Genomic DNA, 5,625 nt, shown 5'->3' on the forward strand with positions numbered 1-5,625 from the left:
ATTCTTCTTTTCGTCAAGATGATTACCCCTGCTTCGGCTTCTTCTGGTTTACCTTCTCAGGCTCGTGGGGTGGGCGACCAAGCTCCCGAGTCGGTCCGTATTGGAAGACCGGGCTCTGTAGCCTCCGCTGCATTGGGCCCCGACCTTGCTCCTCCTTTGGCCTCTCTGACTCCTTCCTCTGGCTCCCCTCCCTCCTCTGTGGTTGGGTCGAGCCCCAAGCCCCCAGTGGTGACTACCTCGTCCCCTGGCGCGGCTCCTTCTCTAGTTGTAACTACTGCGCCTTTTAACCCCTCTCTCTCTGGGGGTTCTCACCGCCGTCCTCGTCACGTCCGCCCTCGCTCGATTCCTTCCAGTTCTGCTACCTATCAAGCCTTGTTTGGTCCCGCTTCGTGGGCCAAATATTTTGATCTCCTCCCTCTTGATTCTGCGCCTCCTGACGATTTCTCCCTCCATCGACATCTCATTGATTCCGTGGATGCCTCCATTACTTTCAACCCCACTCGTCTCGGTACACGTGTCGTTGCTGCTCCTTCTCAGGATGCTGCTTCCCGCTTGGCTGCCTTATCCTGCCTTGGCGAGACCCCCGTTCGGGTCTCGAAGAACGTTCAGTTGAATGCCAGTGTTGGCACTATTTTGCTCCGCCCCATGTTGCGACCGGTGTTCGGGACCTGCGCGACTGCCACGACGATATTCGACATATCCTCGCTGCCCAGGGCCATTCTATTCTCCAGGTGGACACGTTTACTCGTCCCCCTCGTGGTAGTCGCCGTCAACCCCTCCGGGTTGTGAAGATTACCTTTGATGGTAGGACCCTTCCACCCTCTGTCATTCTTGCTGGTGCCAGGTGCTCTGTCCAGGAGTACATTCCTTCTCCTCGGCTCTGCAACAAGTGCTGGAGGTTTGGGCATGGTGCCCTCCGCTGCTCCGGGACTGTCTCTCTCTGTCCTTTGTGTGGTGGCGAAGGTCACTCTAAGTCGGAGTGCGCTTCTCCCCAGGCTCGTTGCCTCAACTGCGGTGAGGCCCATCCTACCTTCTCCCGTGCGTGTGTCCATTACAAGCTTGAGGCAGCCGTCCTCAACTTGAAGCACCGGGAGCGTTTATCTTTTCCTGAGGCGAGGCGCCAGGTTCGCCGGCTCCCGCCTTATGCTAATATCTCTTATGCTCGCGTGTTGCGCTCTTCCTCTCCTCGTCCTTCCCGCCTTCCTCAGACTCACAACCGTTTCCGGGCCTTGGATCCTGATGCGCCCACTGCCCCCTCCTCTGTCCCTTTGGGTTCTCTCCCGAAGGATCCTCCTCCTGGTCCTCTGTCTGGGGTTCCCCTTCCTTCTACCCGGTCTGTCGTGTCTTCTGTGTCTTCTTCCTCGTCCCCCTCCGATCCTCCTTCCCATCCTCTTCCTCCATCTATCGGCTCTCGCCACCGCCTGTCAGTGCGGGCGGATGTCCATCGCTCTCCTAACGGCCGTCGTGTGTGCTCTCGTTCGGCTTCTCCTGTTGAGACACTGGAATCCGTTGCCCGGTACGTAGTTGCTGGGACACCGGTCTCTTTAAGTCAGAAGCGTAAGCCTGACTCCTCTCCTTCCTCTTCCCCGGCGGGTAAGAAGGCTTCGCTTTCTTCCTCAGCTCCTCCTTCTGGCTCTGTTGCTCCTTCCCCTCCCGTTTCAGTGCTTGCGCCCCCTGTTCCTGCTATGGAGGTTTCTTTGGCCCCTGCTTCCCTTTCGGTTGCTGCTCTTGCTGGGGTGCGCTCCTCTCTTTCTACTCCCCCTCTTCCTGCTGCTGTCCTTGACTGCTCCTCTCCGTTGTCTCCTCCTCCTCCTCCTCCTCCTCCTCCTCCTCCTCCTCCTCCTCCTCCTCCTCCTCCTCCTCCTCCTCCTCCTCCTCCGGACCCTGCCCGCCCACCTCTGATCTGTTCTCCCGTTTCCTTCCCTCCGTCTTTGCTCAGTTTACCCATGCCCCCTAACCCTGACTTTGCTGACCCTGATCCCGACCCTGATATTCTTTAACGTGCTCTGTTGGTCTTTCGCCTTTGTTTCTTCCTTGTTCTCTGTTTTTGTCCTTTCTCTTCTCGTCGTTGTCCATTCTTCAATGGAACGTTCGAGGTTATTACGCCAATTTCCTCGAACTCCAACTTCTGGTTTCGCGGTTTTCGCCCCTTTGTGTCTGTCTCCAGGAGCCAATGCTTGGTGCTCGTCCTGGTCGTTTTCGTGGCTATTCCTTTCTCTACCCCCCCCCCCCAGCCATTGCTGGGGCTTCTAATTCTTCTGCTCTCTTGATTCGGGCTGATGTTCCCTTTGTTCCTTTACTTTTTCCTTCGCCTCTCCATTGTTCTGCTGCTCGTATCTTTGTGGGGAAATGGTACACAGTTTGTTCCATTTATCTCCCCCCGAGTGTCCCGCTCTCTCTTCCTGATTTGAAACACCTCCTAGACTCCTTACCGGAGCCTGTGCTCCTGCTGGGTGACTTCAATTGTCGTCATTCTCTTTGGGGTGACGTTCTGACGAATACCCGGGGTCGCCTCCTTGAGCCGTTTCTCCTCTCTTCTTCCCTGTCTCTTCTGAATTCTGGTGAGCCCACTCATTTGGACTCTCGAACTCGCACCCTTTCTTGTCTTGATCTTTCTCTCTGCTCTTCTTCTCTTTACTTAGATTTCACGTGGCAGGTTCTTGATGACCTCCATGGAAGTGATCATTTCCCCATCCTTGTTTCCTTTTTCTCTTTTTGCCCTTCCCTCTCTTTCCCTAGGTGGCAGTTTGCTAAGGCGGACTGGACCCTATTTTCCCTCAGTGCTACTCTCTCTGACCTCTCCCTTCTGCCCCTCTCTCGCGCTCTCCTCCTTTTTCATGACACTGTCTTGTACGCTGCCCTCCGCTCTATTCCTCGCTCTTCCTCTCGGGGTCCACGGAAGTGCGTTCCCTGGTGGAATGCGGACTGTGCTCGGGCTGTCCGCTGTAAGCGTGCAGCCTGGAAGAAGCACCGCCGTAGGCAGACGACCGATTCTTTTCTTTCGGAAAGCGAGTGCGGTGGCCCGTAGGGCCATCCGTACGGCTAAACGTGAATGTTGGGCATCTTATGTCTCAACAATTACGTCCGAAACCCCTCTGGCCCAGATCTGGAAGCGTATCCGCAAGATAGCGGGTAAGTTCGTTCCCGATGTTTCACCGGTCCTTCACCTCCATGATACTCTTGTGGCGGACCCGTTGCAGGTCGCTTCCGAACTGGGTTCCCACTTTTCTTCTGTTAGCTCTGGTCTTCATCTTCCCCAATCTTTCCTTCTTCGTAAACCTGTCCTTGAGTCTCGTCCTTTAGATTTCTGCACTCATCTTCAGCTTCCCTATAATGATCCCTTCTCTCTCTCTGAACTTCGGTCTGCGCTGGCCCTCTGCGGTTCTACGGCGGCGGGCTCCGATGGTATTCATTATGAGATGCTTCGCCATCTCCCTCCGAGCACGTCTCAGTATTTACTGAGTCTGTATAATCGGATCTGGGAGTCGTCGTCAGTCCCAGAGGACTGGCTCGATGCCGTTGTCCTCCCTGTTCGCAAACCGGGGTCTCTGGGTACTTCCCCTAAGGACTTTCGCCCTATTGCTCTCACAAGTTGTGTCTGCAAACTCTTTGAACGTATGGTTAACGTTCGTCTGATGTGGTTCCTGGAACACCATCACCTCCTCTCCCCTTCTCAATTTGGTTTCCGCAAGTGCCGCAGCACGACAGATGTCCTGGTGAACTTGGAGGTCTATATTCGTACTGCTTTTGCTGCGAAGACCTCCGTTGTTGCCGTCCTTTTTGACCTAGAAAAGGCTTACGACACCACTTGGCGTTATCATATCCTATCTCAACTTCATTCTTTTGGCCTTCGTGGTCATCTCCCTCTCTTTCTCCGCAGCTTCCTCTCTCGTCGTTCCTTTCGGGTGCGCCTTGGTACCGCTCTCTCTCCCTCTTTTCAGCAATACGAAGGTGTGCCCCAGGGTAGTGTTCTGAGCACTACTCTTTTTTCTGGTTGCCCTCAATGGTCTTCTTTCCTCTCTTCCTTCTGGTGTCTTCTCCGCTCTCTATGTCGATGATCTTACCCTTTGTTGTCAGGGTGATGATTCGCCTCTCCTTCAACGCCGGCTTCAACTTGCAATTGATGCCGTGTCGTCTTGGGCCACAGGTCATGGCTTCAAGTTCTCTACTTCTAAGACTTGTGCCATGACTTTTACGCGGAAACGGGTTGTTCTTCGTCCCTCTTTGTCACTTTATGGTCATCCCCTTGAATACAAAGATTCCGCGAAGCTTTTGGGGTTATTCCTTGACACTCGTTTGTCTTGGTCTCCCCATATCTCTTACCTCCGTGTTGAGTGCTCTAAGGCCCTTACCCTCCTTCGGGTCTTGTCCCATACTTCTTGGGGGGCAGATAGGCGCACTCTCCTTGCTTTACATTCCTCTCTCGTCCTGTCTAAGCTCGATTATGGTTGCCCTGCTTACTCGTCTGCTTCTCCTTCTACTCTTCGCCGTCTTGATGCTTTGCACCATATTGGGTTGCGCCTCAGTTCTGGTGCCTTTCGTTCGACTCCCATCCTTAGCTTGTATGTTGACACTGGCTTCCTGTCTCTCCAGGACCGCCGTGATCGCTACTGTCTTCGCTATCTTGCGCGGTCCTTGCAACATCCTTCCTCTCGCCTCTTTCGTGCTTTAACTTTTACCCCTCCTGCGGTTCCTGTTCCTCTTCACCACCTCCCTCTTTCTGTCCGGTTATCTCGCCTACAGGATTCTCTTTCCGTTCGTATTTCTGATGTTTCTCCTCGTGTTGTTCCTTCTTTGCCCCCGTGGAGGGTCCGTCTTCCGCGGTTTTGTACATCCTTGACTCGTATCACTAAAGCTTTTACCCCTCCTACGGTTCTAAAACGCCTTTTCCTCGAGCACTTTTCTTCTCACTCCCGCTCCGTTTCTGTCTTCACCGATGGGTCTAAGTCAGCGGACGGTGTTGGCTACTCTGTTGTTTTTCCTGATCGCACTTATATGTGTCGCTTGCCTCCGGAGACTAGCATCTTTACAGCGGAACTTTATGCTATTCTCTATGCTCTTCGTCTCCTGCTTTCTCGTTGTCAGTCTTCCTTTGTGGTTGTTGTTGACTCTCGTAGTGCCCTCATGGCTCTCGGGTGCTTTAATCCGGTTCATCCAGTAGTTGTCGAGATCCAGCATTGGCTGTTTCTCGTTCACAGTAAATTTAAGTCAGTTGAGTTTTGTTGGGTTCCCAGCCATATTGGCGTGTCTTTAAATGAGCGTGCGGATGCTGCCGCTAAGGAAGCTGTCCGCTCTTGTCCCATCTCTCGTAAAGGCATTCCGTATTCCGACTTTTACCCGGTCATCCATTCCTCAGTCCTTACCCGTTGGCAGGCTTCTTGGTTGTCTGTTACTGGTAACAAGCTACGTACTCTTAAATGTTGTGTTTCCTCGTGGCCGTCCTCCTTCCACCGTAACCGGCGGTGGGAAACAGCTCTGGCGAGGTTGCGTATTGGCCATACTCGCTTAACCCATGGTCACTTGATGGAGCGCCGCCCTGCTCCTTATTGTCCTAGTTGCATTGTCCCTCTTACGGTCGTGCATGTCCTTCTTGAATGTCCTGACTTCCAGGACGAGCGTGTGTCT

Source organism: Procambarus clarkii, unplaced genomic scaffold (assembly GCF_040958095.1).
Source record: "Procambarus clarkii isolate CNS0578487 unplaced genomic scaffold, FALCON_Pclarkii_2.0 HiC_scaffold_270, whole genome shotgun sequence".
Classification (NCBI taxonomy): Eukaryota; Metazoa; Arthropoda; class Malacostraca; order Decapoda; family Cambaridae; genus Procambarus; species Procambarus clarkii.